This window comes from Chrysoperla carnea, chromosome 5 (genome assembly GCF_905475395.1).
Source record: "Chrysoperla carnea chromosome 5, inChrCarn1.1, whole genome shotgun sequence".
Classification (NCBI taxonomy): Eukaryota; Metazoa; Arthropoda; class Insecta; order Neuroptera; family Chrysopidae; genus Chrysoperla; species Chrysoperla carnea.
Window position 1 is genome coordinate 35,736,484 of NC_058341.1, and position 17,716 is coordinate 35,754,199.

Sequence of the window (17,716 nt, forward strand, 5' to 3'; positions counted from 1 at the left end):
TATAGGGCGGCATACATCGCTTTATTGAACACGACAGTGTCGGAGAGTTGGTTATTTTATTATTAGATTATGAAAGATAGTAGATTACTAATAAATTTTAAACTGGTGGGGCAATTAAAAATTTGCCGGGCTAGAACTTGTTGTTAGATCTAAGGTCTGAATCCACACAAATTTTTGGACTTATAAATAAGGTGAAAAACTGTACGGTACGTTTCTGTATACCTATAATAAGAAAATTTATTTATTTAAAATTTTGAACTTAGTCTAACTTAAAACCCATGTTATTTGGTCGATAGTTATGAGTATACAATACATGATCATAATTTGAACAAATCGTAAATTTTGTGAATTATTCGAATCTGAACACACAGCTAAATTGTCGAAGCATTGAAATAAAATAAAAGCAAGAACTTGCAAACGGACTTTGTTTTGTCCCGTTCTATTTATAAAGACAGAATTCAATATTTATAAAAAGCATCCAAAATAAGCATTTCATGTAATGAAAGTGTAAATTTTATCGAATATACATTGTATTAAAAACATAAGTAAGTATATTGAACATTTAAACAAAAGTTATATCGATCGAGCTAAGTTGTTTTTTGTTTGTATGAAACAATCTTGAATAAGCAATGAATCGCTTAAATTATTATAATAATGTATGAAGAGCATAGAGGAGCATTTTTATCATCATTCACCTGGTTTTGTATTGTATTTACTAACTAATATGTCCTACTTTGAACCAAACCAACAACAAACAAACTCAACATCATTATTATTGTACCGAAACGAACAATAATTGTTTAAAGTCCAAGCTCCCAAGACAGTGGTATATACGTCATAAAACACATTAAAATAATTTTCATTATATAACAAGGTTCATGGCTCGAATCCCGATGTCAAGTGTTGAGTTTTTTTTTTCATATTACATAATTTTAACAATATTTTAACAAAGTTGGCTAATGAATTTTCAAAAAAACAGACAGAAGTGAAAAAATTCCACAATGGCCCGGAATCGATCCCGATTTTCAGTCATCACGGCTGTTTTGTACACACTGCAATATAAATGATACTGTATAATATCTAATATGTGACTTTTAATTTTGTAACCAAACTTCTTCTCAAGATGATTTTGATAGCTTTTGCTATATTAAACACATTGTGCCTTTTTATATACAGGCAGCGCATTTAAGATGAATTTTAATTTAAAAATTTTGCACAGTTATAAAAGGTGATGGGTCACATTTTTTAAGATTCTTAACCGAAATCTGAACTTCGGACTTTCATCTACTTTTCCAAGCTATGGTTTTTCTACAGTCTCTTTTTGAAAATAATGTCACAATTTCTAAAAACTATTTCCTGCACTATTTAAATCTCAATTATTTTAATAACATTTAATAATTCTTTAAAATATTTGCACAAGCAGTTCGTTTAAAACGTTTTCCCGTTTATGAAGTCAATTACTGTAATGGTGCCTTGGACTATAATATTTTATAATATGTCTGATATTTTTAATATTATAGACGTCTTCTCATCAGAGAGATAAAAAAAATTAAAATAATTAATCTTAACAATTATTCATTTCATTGATTTTGTATATATATTTTGATTTATTCATTTGTTTTTAATGATGTTGCCAACATACTTTACATTTTCTAAAATGTATTTGAGGTTTTGCTATTGCTATAAGCTAAAGCTCAAAATAAACTATTCAATTGTTTTCTTTCCAATCCATTTAAAATATTGTTTTCATTTAATTTTCATTACCACTCTTGATCATTAAATTTTTGTTACTTTTGAAGTAATTTGGCACACGATCTTTAAAATTGATTGATATGTCCGGGATGGGTCAATGTTACCTAACTATACCCGTCCTTTTTGCCTCCGAATAACAAATCATAAATTTAATTTGATTTGATGATTCTTATCGTTTTTAAAAAGTTAAAAGTTAAATTAATATACATTCCATACCAAGTATAACAAAGTTACATGCCTGTAACTTTGTGTGTTTTTATTTTTGCGGAGTGCATTTTCCAAGAATTACCGTGCCTGACTTTCTTAGCAAGACTATAACTTTCTTAGCAAGAATAAAATCTAAAGAAATACAATGATTCAGTCAATATAGACGAAAAAAAGGCCGGACCTGGAAAAAATTACAATACTGACTCTGAGGTTATAGATCGTTAGGGGGGCATGTAAATAACTTTAAAAAAAATTAAGAGAATTTTTCGTTCCGCTGTTTTTGAGAAAATCCAAAAAAATGGGAAAAAAAATTTGGAATGCGTTTTTCTCGGAATCTATTGGTTTAAGGGAAAAGTTTTTCAAAAAAAAAATGTAGAAGACATTGTCAGCTACATTTTATGTCATTGGAGCAACGTCATACGAGTTAAATTACAAAAAGCAGGTGGCGTTAAAGTATCAAAAAAGGGTTTTTCACGATTTTCATTAAGAAAAAATGATGTTTTTGTAAAAGTGTAAATGAGAAAGTTGTTTGACTCAAAATTAGCTTCAACTTTTATTTAAACAATTTTTATGAAAAACTTACCGTTTCCGAGCCATAGTAAAACAATGTATGTTTAAAATAAACCAAGAAAATAAAAAGGAAATCAAGTACTCCTTTTCAAAATTTTAAAAAACTTAACTTTCAGATTTTTTAGCAAGCTGTATTTCAAAAACGGTAAGTTTTACAAAAAAATTGTTTAAATAAAAGTTGAAGCTAATTTTGAGTCAAACAACTTTTTTATTTACACTTTTACAAAAAAATCATTTTTTTTTAATGAAAACCGTGGAAAACCCTTTTTTTGATACTTTAACGCCACTTACTTTTTGTAATTTAACTCGTATGACGTTGCTCCAATGACATAAAATGTAGCTGACAGTGTCTTCTACATTTTTTATTTGAAAAACTTTTCCCTTAAACCAATAGATTCCGAGAAAAACGCATTCCAAATTTTTTTTTCCCATTTTTTTGGATTTTCTCAAAAACAGCGGAACGAAAAATTCTCTTAATTTTTTTTTAAGTTATTTACATGCCCCCTTAACGATCTATAACCTCAGAGTCAGTATTGTAATTTTTTCCAGTCAAAATGCCAGATTTACTGTACCACAATACAAACTATCAAAGTAGTATTGATTTGATTGGATAAAAAATGTTATCATTCATAGTAATTTCTTTAATTTAAAAAGGCAAAATTAAAGGAAATAATATGTACTAGCTTGAACATTTTGTAACAGTAACAGCAATGTGTAAGTACATTTCACTCAAGTTTACATAAATGGTGTGTAAGTATTTAAAAAAGAATAAAGTCTAGATACAGATCTTCATGCAACATTCATACATAAAACAAAGTAGAATCAATTGAAAATACAATTAGAACAAGTTATATTGAATAAGGCTTGCGGAAGAATTATATCTGTTGAGCTAGAAAATGTGAGATTCTGTCGAGATCTGAAGTACAAGTTTTAAAGTATAGATTTGATTATAAAAAAATGTATGTCTTTCCTGGATTTCATCAAGTTATAGTGAAATATTTAGTTGAAACAGCTTTTTCCCTGAGAAAATTATCCTGTGAGACGCTCTCTTTCTAACAAAGTAGAAAGTATAATGTAGAACTTCTTTGGAAAGAATGATGAAGACTTGTTTCAAAAGTCAATTTCTAAAAGACCATTATGGAGGATACTAGACTCCAAATTAATTAGAGAAATAATCATTTTCGAAACAAAAGTTAGATAAAAAAGTTGCAGAGTTAAAAGAGTGAAACTTAACGGTGATTTTGACTCTCAATCATTCCTACATCCCTTATTACTTATAAGCAAAAATTGATTTTTAAATTACCGAGGGTACTGGACTCCAAATTAATTCAAGAAATAATCATTTTCGAAAAAAAGTTAGATAAAAAAGTTGCAGAGTTAAACGAGACTTAGCGGTGGTTTTGACTCTCAATCATTCTTACATCCCTTATTACTTATAAGCAAAAATTGATTTTTAAATTACCGATGGTTCTGGACTCCAAATTAATTCGAGAAATAATCATTTTCGAAAAAAAGTTAGATAAAAAAGTTGCAGAGTAAACGAGACTTAGCGGTGATTTTGACTCTCAATCATTCCTACATCCCTTATCACTTATAAGCAAAGATTGATTTTTAAATTACCTTTAAATTTAATAGTCACGGTGTCAAAGTCAAGGTTATTATAAAATATCCAGCTACGAGCCAAAAGTTTTTTTTTATATTTATTTGAAAATTGATGCTTTTTCTTAAAAGATTCCTATACAAAAAGTAGTTTAGTGTTATCTTCAGAGTTGAATAAGTAAGACGTTTAATAAGAAGGTTTCCCCTTCAGGTTTCTAATATCAAATGGTTCCAATTTCTAAGGGACAAAAGACTAGGACCAACATGAGAGTATCCACGAAATATTTAAAGAGTAGAAATGATAAATGAATGGTACTCTGAAAAAACCAGTCGACGACATTACCAAAATTGTGCCTTTACTTTTAAGGCTAAGATATGAATAGATTAAGATAGCTTAAGGCAAAAGTAAAAAAAAAAGTAGCAAGCAGTTTTCCATTGAAACTTTGCAACTTATAACTCCAGAATCACGTTGCGTGGAAACAAAAGCAAGCATAGATATGACAAAAGTGTCTCAGAAGCAAAATAAATTTAAAACTTGAAAAAAAAGATGACTAAAATTTTTTTTTAATTATTGATAAATAAAAGGTATTTTTGCATATAAATAGTCTTTTGAATCAATTTTGAGCATAAAAATGACCATTATATTTTGGCCAGAAAGATATAAACACTCCACTGCGCGATTGTTTTCCATTTAGAAACATTTCGTGTCATTTCTCATTTCAAAACTGTTCACATCTTTCATATACTACCCACATTTTACGTGGCATTTTTACACATCAATACATCACGTATTATTTTACACAAAGTGTTTTATAAAGGTATGAAAGTAATAAATTAAAGGAGTGATTAGATTATCTTGTTTTGTGCATTTGAAATGTAATTCTGTTTGTTTATTTATTTATTTATTTATCATGTTATTTTATTTGTATGAATGACTTACTAGGATAGGTTAGGTCATTCCCGCAACACATACATACACAAACAGGAAATTATATATTATATAAAATAAAATAAATCAGTTAGATTCACCATTATTTAACTGATTAATCAATAATGTTATATTATAAAAAATGATAAATCACATGATTGTCAATCGATCAATAGTAATAAGGTAGGTATATATATATACGTGTTTATAGTCAATGAATCTTTTCAATTACATTTACACCTTTCAATTGATGTCACTTTTTTATAGTTCTGTCATAAACGTAGATGAATGACAATGACGAATGTTAATAGACAAACTAGAGAATATTTACGGGAATTTTTGTGTTTTTAATAATTGAATGTTTACAAAACCAGTTTTAATGACATTAGAAATAGAACGGTCCCAATCGAATTTCTATGTAATGTATCAGCTATAACAACATCGGATATAAGTAAATATACGTATATAGCCACCAACATTCTTTGGAATTAAAAGCTGTCATATTGGCAATAACGACCAACTCATTTATACCTTTGTTAACTACATTTATTTTTCAGTTAAACAAAACAGCGTCATAACACACTATTTTGAACCTTATAAGCTATATTTTCAACCTTATTAACTTTATTTTCGACCTCGTTTACTTATAAATTGGCTGTCCACAAAGGACACACTTTGGCCATAGGGCCCATTGTCATAGCATATATGTGTTTTACCACCTTTTCCAGTGATAATTTCATTTATCAGCTCCTCATTTATGGCTGAATGCATCTCTTTCATGCATATACCATGCACTACACCAGCCTATCACAACTGTTAATTAAATTAATTTTTGTTGTGACTGTGGGAATGGAACCCACTACCCTAGGCTTACGCTTTAACCAACCAAGATACTTTCACTTAATTATAAAAGTGTACATTTCGGTTATAACGACTACAATTGTTGGTCTCTTTAATTACAGATTTTGATTGTATATGCTGTACGCATATCATAATATAGGGTGCACCATCTAGCCATATGTTTTCCCTTGAAGATTTCAAACTTTGAAGTAGGGGAATCGCGCATTTTTGACGATTATATTGCCATAAAATGACGGTTTTCCACTCAACGGGTAAACAAAAACAAATCTGAAACTCGAGTCGAAAAAACCAAACTGCACTTTTACAAACTTTTTGGAGACTGGTAATGTATTAGCCAATGACTATTACAGTTCCAGTTTTGTTTTAGTTTTTGTTGCAGTTTTGTTGCAATTTGAGTTTTGTTTTTGTTTGTCCGTAGTCAAAATATATCAAATAGCTAATTGTTCACCTTAGACGAATGTCACGGGAAATTTGGAAACAAAAGTCTAAAAATGGTTTTTTTTTAAATATAATTTTTACCAGAGAAGTAAGGCCGAGCACGAACTTATCCATTTTATTAAGAAAATAAGAGCAATAATAGATACAGATTAAGTTAAGGATCAAACTGCTTTAATGATGAATTTTCTTAAAACTTGATGAATTTAGACTTAAAGTAGGAATAAAATTTTGCGATCTGGCTTAATTTTTGAAATACCGAAGATTGATGGCTGAATAATTTAATCTTCGATTTCTAAATAAAATAATTAATTATGCTAATTTGAAAAATAATGATTCAACGTCATAATTCAAAATATAATTGTTTTTTTAAGTTTTGTACCTGAAAATTACTTTAATAATGATCCTAAATAAAGACGTCAGTCGACACGGTTTTTTATTAATTTCTTATTTCTTTCTTTTGTCCTTGACTTTTGATAAATTAGTTTTTTTCGCTTTCTACGGTCAAAATTAACTGCCTACATTTGAAGTCAATAATTTATTTAAATAATCGCTCATAATTTCTCAAATTTTTCGAATTCACACCTTCTACTGAAAGTTTCTACGTTGCTCACACAACCCTAAAGAAGATTAATGAATATGATTTACATATAATACCAAACCAAGGTATTTTTTGTCGAGAAAAATCTATTACTGTTATTATAAAATCAAAGTATTGAACATATTACATTATTTTTTTTATCATTTTAAAAGCGTAATTTAATTTTTTTTTTTTATTTAAACCAGAACACACTCACATTCATCGGTATTCTGCATTTAATATATGCTTCAATATATGTATGTATTCATTTAATACATAACTGTAAAGTTTGTTTATAAAATAATATAACATATACATAGTATTTAAAATAATACTGTTCAAAAATTTTTAGCGTGGACCAAATATTTTTTTATCCACGCTTAAGGAGATATGCAAGGATTGAATAATACTACGGATTTCAATAAATAAATACATTTTTTTATTAACAAAGTTTAAAAAAATCACAAAAAATTTCTAGGTCATCGGGCTTTTTATTATTATTTTATTGTTCAAAGTTGGCTGAAAAAATGACGAATCATATAATTTATCCTTTTCAATTGGATATTTCTATATCTTAAAATCTAGAGAGTGTGATAAAAAATATTTTATATACTCCGAAAAAAATTGATATAAATAATATGGTTTCCTTAAATCGACAAGTATTAGTAGAAATATTCCATCACGTCAGTCGTTTTTTTTTTCAATCAAATCATTGTTTTCAACTACCCTGTGCAAGGTAACTTTAAATTAACGTTTTTCAATTCATTGGAAACAAAAATATCTTCTTTAAATTGAGTTAAAATATAGCATAAAAAGTGTCTACAAAGTTCTGATCAGTTCTGATCTGACAGTTAATATTTTCAAAAAAAGGTTATTCATTCTCTCTTTTGAAAATATAATCAGATCAGAACTTTGTAAATTCCTTATAAAGTGCATATCCTCATTATTTTTAATTCCCTGTTGCGAGCCAAGATAAAAAGTGGGTTTCTTAGGTGTTTTTTGAAATTTGTAAAATCGTCTTACTTTAGTGATCATCAGCAGATTCACCAATGTTATGGAGGGAATTCATTTTTAAATGAGTAAATATTTTTATATATTTTTCTGGGTAACTCTTGCCTAAATAAACAATAATTAAGAACTTTTAATTGGGTTGTAAAGGCCATTTAAACTAGTGTTATTGATATATTGTTATTCACTTATTTTAACCATACGAGTATGTAATAGCCACTACTTAATTCGATATTCATCAAAGAATTAATTACATGTCGTATTCAACTTGATAAAATTGTTTTTTAATTTCTTAATTTATTAATTTTCTTAAAGAGGCGTTTACTGAATTTCAAGTAATTAATTTTTTTTTTCATTACAGGTAAGATGATGATTCTGCAATGAAAAAAATCTCCGCTTAAATAATTTGGTATCGTTATATTTTTATTATTTACAAAGATTTATCTTGCTATAAATGGTTTTCCATTATAAACTTTTGAACTCCTTGCTTAATTAAAACAAGTTGCATGTAGAATAAACTTAAGGTAGTATGTCCATTATAGTCAAGTTTATACTCAATATGCACTATTTGTGACAGCAGTCGCGTTTTTGTATGTAATACTTAGACATACTATATGTACACATACTCAATACAGACGCTACTCCATACATGTATATAAGTTGTTGTTACTTTGCTTATCTATTTAATGAAACGAGCAAGAACCGCTTCCTTGAAATCAGGAAATTCAACATAAAAAATGTATTAATATTTTGATTTTGAACAAAATTTGTAGAAAAGATTTTAACTCTTGATATAAAGTGTGTCACTTTTAGTCAACTGGTATATTTAACCAATACAAAAAGTTCCAACTATGATATCAAAAATTTGTGTTCTAGCAATTGTCAAGGGGATTGTTATTCTTCGTAACTATCCAAAATGCAATTACATTCTATCGAATGTGGATTTACGGATATTCTACCTTAAATATAACATCTCTTGTTTTATATAGGTTCAGTAAATAATTAGCCAGCACGTAAATATCGGTGAAATCAACGACATGAAAATGATATCGAGATCGATCTACACAGTCACGCCAATGAAAAATTATATTTTTCGTACTTACGGTCCGCTCTGTTCAGCGGGCCAACAGCTTTCATATACGCGCTGTAGTTGTTACTTGTCTATTATCTATGTATTAAATAAAAACAAAATAGCCTTTGTTTTAAGGCAAAGAATCAGAATCTGTTACAAAAAAAGGTAGTTCCTTTAGAAAAAATGGTGGTTACGGGCTACCGCTTGACCTAGAAGACGCCTTTAGAAATAATACTACATATATTTCCATTCCCGGATAAAGAAAACCGATATTTATTTTATCGTTTTAGCATATTCCAATCCTTTTCTGAAATAAATAGTTGGAATTTTTTTAAAAGAACAGTTTGTCTATATTGAATTACATGCATAGTTAAGGACTCCTAAAAATTATTGTTTAGACACTTAAAAAATAATTCCATTTTACGAATTTTTTAATCCATTAAAGTGGTGATGTTATCCAAAAAGCCTAATATTTCCAATATGTAATAATCGCATTATTATGTATCTGTGTTACCAATGAATTTTTTTTTGGGCACCATTAGCATAAATCTAATTTCCTTTATTATAATCTTTGAACTATACTCGTACATACATAATATATTATGCATTAATATATGCAGGTACATAAAAACTATACACAACATAATATAATACAGATAGCATAGGTTATATCGAAATACAACGATCAAGGTACCTGTAATAACATTTATTTTTTTGTATTTCACATGTAAAAATAATGTTTAGTCAAAACATGTTTAAAAAAACAAGTATTGTAGATGAGATGTTCTAGTCGGTTTTCAGTATCCTAAAAACTACTGAGCGCAATTCTTCTAATCTTCAACTTTATAACATGAAATACAGATGCAATAAATAATAAACTCCAAACCATAGAATTTTATGTAAAGAGAACACGAGGGATCTGCTAGCCTGTAAGTGGATGCGATAGGATGAATGAAAGAAAAGACTGCCAGTTAGTATACCTGTGTCCTTGTCATAGTCATATGTCATAATCATATGATGCAATATCTACCCAATGACATGTACAATAGAGAAGGACACATTGCGTTCTCTATGTATAATATTCTATGGCATTAACTGTCGTAGAGATTTTGTGTCTCTCCAATAATGTAAACAATATGTAGCCAATGATACTCACTGAGTAGGGAACTCACTTTCAGTTTTCTCTCTCCTCATCATATCGCAAAATTGATCACAATTTATGTGATTACATGTGAGGTTTGCTTCGGTAGTAAATATATATGAAATTTTTTAGAATCTCCCGTTCACGTAAGTCATGGACCAAACTTTTTTTAACAACTAACGATTGTATAAAATTTAATGGTTTACCTTCTTTAACCGCGGAAAAATTGATTTTTTCTTTTTGCCTATCGACTCTTATGCTAAAATTTGAATAACGACAAAGGCTGTATGAATATGCGTAATATATTTTACTTCTAGCACTTTTTTAGTTAATTCAAAAAGAGAAATACACTCAGTCATTATTTACAAACTCAAAAGCGATATGTGCCCTGTTATTAATAAAAATTATAATATATGGCTTTATACGGCTAAAATTAAGACTTTAAATATTGTTGTACCTGTGAAAGGTATAGTTTTTTATTTTTACTATGTGTCAGTAATAAAAAAATTATAATTATAATTATACAGTTAGTAAATGTACACATTATTTTATGATCAGATTAATAACAGTTTCTGCCATGAACTCTTTGGGTTACAGGATTTATTGCATCTGACCTTAAAATGCTCTCGACTCTACAAAATACACTCAAATTAAACGAAATTAATTAATATGATTATGTTACGGGTTCTGGGAATATTCTTATGGGATATGTTTAATGTATGTATTTACTTGCGCTCCCACCATTTTAAGACATCCTCAATCATTTGTAATTCCTCATATATTCCGTTTAATATTTGATTTTTTTTGCGAAGATTTTATGTCATTTTAATTTAATCGATGTTTTGTGACAGATAATTTTCGATTGAGAGCGTGGCGAACGTTGATACTTGAATGCAGACGATCAATGATAGAAACAAGCTTAAATTTGAAATTAAATGACATGTCTGATCCTAATTAGGTTAGGCAAGATTGGGTTATATTGGCTGTCCAAGAGGGACCCACTTAGGCTCATTATGATATCACGTTTCTGCTGATAACTTCAGTTTCTCAATCATTTTGAGAGGCTGAGTACGTACACCTCTTTTATGCATACATCATGCGCTACTCTAGCCCATCACAACTCTTTATTCAATTAATTTATGTTGCGACGGTGGAAATTTGATTGATGAAAACTACTACCAAAACTAGTCTCTATGCTTGATTATCTGTAATTAATCCAAGGCTTCAGGCAGTGGGGCAGTTGAACTTAAGCAGTTTTTGGTATTTATTTTCGCACCCCAATTTTCAACACTTTTCTAAAGCTCTCTGTGTGATAGCACACATAACTGGGTTCGGCAATGTCTGCATTTCGCATCTTGTTTGGGTTTTAGCACCATCATCTTAAAGCAAGTTTCATTACACAAAATATTCTTTGAAATAAAATTTAGTTTTAATATGCAATAAAACTAATTTTATAAACATATAATAAAAAGATTATGTCTAGATGAGAGAAGTTTATTGACCTGTTCTGATCTATACATTCATCTATACAATAATCAATACAAGTTTGTGGTTTTACAATTATATTAATCCATAGATCACCTTCCTTCTATAATTGCTATACGTCATATGATGTTATATAATCAAATTATAAAAGTGAAATTCAATAATTTACACAAAAAATTACACAAAAATATATATACTTCATTAGTCTCTCACAATCAGTTAATAATATTTTCTCTTTTTATTATATATGCAAAAAAAATGAGTAATAAAACAAAATTATTAAATATAATTTAATAAATATTACATGGGTGATTATAAAATTAACCAATTTTTTCTTCCAAAAAAAATAATAACCATTAATTTTATTATCGAAATTATTGTTTGAAATATTATTAAATTTTTTCCCTAGAAAGTTCTAAAATCAACTTGCTTTTTGATTCGTGAGAGAAATAATCCCCTTAAATACATACAATTCACTAGGAAAATACAAGATTAGCGGAATGCAAAGCGAGAATTAAATTTTCTATCTCTTACCGTTATCAAAATTTGAAAGCAGACATTTGTGTATACTTTTTTAACACGATTTTTTTAGCTTCACCTGTATAAATGTATGTAACTTTGTATGTTTGTATGTAACTCTCTAGTATCATACACACGCATAGGACATCATCAGTTATATACATTTATTATACTACCGATAACCATACTACTATATACATATATACTTAGAACAAGCAACAAGCGTGTTTTTTAGTTTTTTTAAACTATATTTATTTTTATTGTAAGTATAACAAAATGTCCATCTATATTCGTTATTTAAACAGTTAAAGTGATTTTCGTCAAGCAATACTAAAAACCATCGCAAATTTAAATGAAAAAATCGTATTAAATCTGTCAATGTATACGAACAAGTTATTGGTTTTTAACCGTTGACTAACAAAGAGGGCTGCTATAAGTTTGATGTGTCTGTCTGTACCATCGTACCTCCCAAACGCATTAATCTATTTTAATTTTTTTTTTGTGTTTGTAAGGTAATTTGATTAAAAGAGTGTTCTTTCCTATGTTTCAAGTTCGATTAAAAGGGTTCCGTACCCGATAACAAATAGAAAAAAGGTGATGAACTTCAAACATCCGAGTAAATTTTCTTGAATTTTAGCTAAGAACATTCGTTTAAGGCCTACGATACCATGAAGAGTCTATCAGACCTGATTCGGTGTCGGGGTTTTTTTCATTTTTTCATGTATATTAGAAGTAACTTTTTAATTATCATTATTTATTTTTAGCATCTCTAATTACCAGTATGATTATTATAGAATATGTGGGTTTAACACCTTTTTTATGATTAATTTATTCGCATGATAGTTAAATTTATCTAAGCAATTTTATATTTCATGAATTTTCTAATTTTAAAAATTCCTATTAACCTACATTTTTTTACAAGCATTCATAATAATGAATTAAAAGGCTGCCTTGATTTTTCCGTAGAAATATGGCGCAAATTCAATCCTAAAAAAGTTTAGTATATGTAAATCATTAGCCGGTGAATGAAAGCGATTTCGGCTACAATATCAAAATTTGTAAAAGCATTTCAGAAAACAGAAAAATAAAGCCATTTTAGTTTTTTTTTTTTTAAATTTTTTAAGTAATTATTTATTGCCTATTTTCCAATTATCATTCGAATCTAAAATAATCTGGCATTAGCGTAGAAGTCAAGTTAAGCAATTTTTAAACTTATTATATTATGTTTTTTAAAGCATAATATAATTGTTAGAGACAACTCTACCGCTATACTGAACCTCCTCCCGCTATACTGAACCTATCCTAGATATTTTCTGCCTAGGGAATTTTTTTTAACGATATAACGATCAATTAGAGGTAAACTTAGGTACAAATAATACAAATAATAGTTTTAATGTATAATAATTAATTTTTACAGTTATTTCAAACAAAATTAGCAAACAATAAAACTATTATTACTGCACTAATTTTACATTATAACATATAATATAAAGCAAAAAAAATTATATTCATTAAATTAAAAATGGTAATGGAAATAAGAACTTTTTTAACAAAAATCACCTATTTCAAAAACAACAAATGTTAAGTACAAATACTAACTCTAATTTATTGTGAACTAGAAGAAACATTTATTTTTTCTTGTGAATACAAAATGTGATTTTCTTTTTGAGTAATTTAAGCTTGTTGTCTTGCTATGGGCATATCGAAAAAAAATTCTAAATTTGTGTATACTTATTAGGAATATAATAGGTAATACATTAACCAAAATTTGAAGTCGATTGACCGTCTCTAACTCGAGTTAAAAACAATTAGTAAGCTCGGATAATTAACATGGAGAGCATAGGAAAGGTTGCATTTTGTTGTGTTTTTAAGAAATTTTTTAATTATAAAAAAAACTAGTTTTAAGATATTTTCAAAAAACTAACTGAACATTCATGAATTTGTGCATGTGAGTCTAAAAAAAAACCAAAACTATTGACAGTTTCATTCTTGAGATATAATTACTCAAAGTTTTTTAAAAGTTTTGTTGACAGAAACAATTATATTTAGAGTATAAGAAGATATACAGAACTACAGATGTTTATTATCATGCTATTATCATACAGAATACGTGATAAATGGGCATTCGAGTTAAAAGCATGTTAAAATTAATACTTATTTGAGTGTGCTAAGCATATCTATACGTACATCCCACTGCTGTATAATGTAGTACACTATTTTTACAATATTGTACAAAGACGACCACCTTAATTTTAATTTGCTTGCAAAAGTTCGATTGCTTCACTAGCGCGCATCCAGAGTTAATTAATGCATTATATCAAGTGCAAGATTTATATCATTCCAAAGAAAGAAAGAAAGTTCTTGAATCGTTTAAACAAGTCTGGATTTTGCTATATTAATAAATAATAATCATATATCCCAGCATACATATGTCAAGAAATGGATAAAGGCCAATTGCTAACCTCTTTATTTTGATGTCTGTTAATTAAAAGTAATCAACTTAACAAACATTAAATATTTGTAATTATTATGTGATTAATTTAAAATATATTATTAGTTATACGATAAAAAACTAAAACATCTAGGAAAAAAAACACAACAGCTCTTGATTACTATTTTTTATTATAAATATACAAAATTTGATAATATTGTTTTATAAACAGTAAATAATTTTGTGGTTTTATAACCAATTTAACAGTTTGTTGTATGGTTCATTAACTTTGCCTATTTATACATTTTATGGTAATAGTATTTATAGATAAAATTATCTATTTTTATTCTAATTTTGTGAGAATATTTTTATATAATGCGATTTTGATTATCTCGTTTATTTTGTGTTCAGTGCACATGGATTTCTTGCCAATTTTGTTGGACGTTTTATTAGCTAAAATTATAATTTATACATAATAAAATTAAAAATTTGAAATTTCTTACCTCTAAAATTGAAATTTATAGGTAAAAATCTGGTGGATATATGTATCACTTCCTTGTACTAGCTTATTACGAGCGCCAGGGCAATTTTGGATAAAAGGCTTGATATTTTTGTATGAAGTTGTACTAAGTTTACATCAAAACTGGAAATTTTAAGGGAATTTGCCCGATTATTTAAATAAATAAATGACTTTCGAAAGTAGGCCTATTTATCATTGGTTTTATGGGAAAACAGTAGTCGATGGAAATTAAAAGAAAAATATTTAAATTTAAAATCTTAATAAATTATTGAAAACAAAAAAAAAACCGTTTTGCCCGATTAATTAAGGATGTATATGAGTACGATAGTGGAGACACAAATTAAAAAAATATATTTTTTCAATTTTGATGGTGAATTAAATTATAACTTGACAATATAAAACGAAAATTAAGAATTCAATTTTTCGATATCTGGAGTAATTTTCAAAATATTGAAAATCGAAAACTTTATTTAATTATTTAGCTTTCAATATTTAGAAAATCAAGGCAAACAAATATCGAAAAATTTTATTGCCATTTTTCGTCTACATTCATGAAGTTATAACAAAATTTATCATTAAAGTGGAAAATAAGGTACAAATAATTTCAATCACAAGTCTAAACTTGTCTTGGCGCTCGTACTAGCTTAAATTACACATTTTTTTGACACACTTCTGCTGCTAAGAAGGGTCTATTTATACTATAGTCAAGCAAAAATTGAAAATCATCTATTCTCAAAATAGAAACCTCACTTTTTTTATAAAAATTTTGACTCAAAATTTTTTACGAACCAAAAGAGATTTCAGTCATAATGTTTGAAAAATAAATATATTTTTTAAAATTTCAGATCAAAATTCAAATTCTATTATTAAAAATTTAGCACTTCCCAGGAAATTAAACAATTTTTTTGCTTCAATCGAATTGATCAATTTTTATTTAACACTGAACACATTTAAATTTGACTTTGTATTTCATAAACTATTTTTATTCAAATCATTATAAAAATATAGAATTCACAAAATCATGCAAACATTGTTGCAATTTGAAAGTTCAAACAAAATGCATGTCTTTGAAATATTAAAAATTATTTTACTATATGAAAATGTAAATGTAATTTCATATTTAAAATGGATTACCATAATATCATTATAAATCATGCAATATATTTATAACAAGATTATCAACATACGAACACTTTCAATTTGTTACTAAAAATCGTCAAATTAAAAGTCAAACAAATCACGAAAATGTTCTTGTTTTATTTATAACTAAAATATAAGAAATACTTATTTCAATGTAGTATTGTGTTGTTTAAAATATATTTATGAAATACTTTACAATTTGTGGGAAGCTATAAAAATTTTCTTATAATAATAATAAATTCTGTAGCAGATTACACTTTTAATCATTTGGTATAATTTGCATTTGTATCTGCGTATTCATTTTTGTCCAACTTAAAATCATTTTTCTATTTTAACTTCTTTCGCAAAATTTTATTACATATCCAAACACCTGTACTCGTTTGGAGACTGGCTATCATGTAAGAATACTCGACCTTCCTTGTATGCTATGACACGTTTAACTTCATTAAAATCTTTATTTTGGAACATTTCTAGAAAAGCTCTCCTAATCTCTGTTATTATTTTGACCACGTCTTTTTCTGAGACTTTCTGTTATTCAAGACTGAGACAACACAGGATACATAGTGGTTTTCCCCATTTCATTAGCTACAGTAAGTATGGTTTTCGATTCCCTGTTATGGAGACTCTACCGGATAGCACAGTTTTCTGGATACCACTTGCCATGTTCAGACAAGGCTTCAGTAATTTGCTTTGTCGTATTCTACCAATATTCGGTCACAATTTATAAACAATTAAGCTATGACGCAATCAACAAATTTTGTCTTGCTTACTTATCTCTATCTGGTCTTCTAGAGCAGGCATGGGCAAACGTGACTTAGAGTAGTCCCTCATACTTCTGTAACAAAAATACGAGTAAGACAGTGACAACCAAAAATACGAGTAAGACAGAGAGACAACATTTTTTTTCAACCTATCTCATTACTATTAGAGAAACTGAGATAGGTAGAAAAGTCTTATGCCCGTCTCGCTTCCTCCTCTACGAGCAATGCGGATTTAGATAAAGAGACACACAATAAACTTTATGTCACATAATAATAATGGTGACTTCGACTTAAAATAACTCGCCCATGCCTGTTCTAGAGGTTTGATTGGCGAAAGCTCTGCTCACTTTAAAACTCTACCAATTTTTTCACCTCCATTACTCTACTGTTATTTTTGTGGTTGAAAGCTAAGTGTAATGAGATTCAACCTTTAAATATTTGAAAAAAATTTTTGTTAAGAACAGGCTCCAAAATGTAGTCATACGGTAATATCTTGTAATAATAAGTTATTACTGTAATATTGATTTTCGATCAGAATCAAAGACCAAACTACAATACATTTGGTTGTAATCATCTTGTATAGAGATTGTCCAGCATCTACTACTAACAAAAAAAATTGAAACAAAAGTTGAAAGCAATCAACTCAAACAGAAACCACTTTAAAATCAGATTGCAAACTTGAATTGTTATAATATTATTTTTATGGG

The 17,716-nt window shown here is 27.9% G+C and overlaps 1 protein-coding gene across 3 annotated transcripts in view; it reads left to right on the top strand.

Moving 5' to 3' along the window:
- LOC123299724 (unconventional myosin-XVIIIa) overlaps positions 1–17,716 on the top strand; it is a 274,559-nt gene that overhangs the window by 211,697 nt on the left and 45,146 nt on the right. The gene's annotated exons all lie outside the window — the stretch shown is intronic.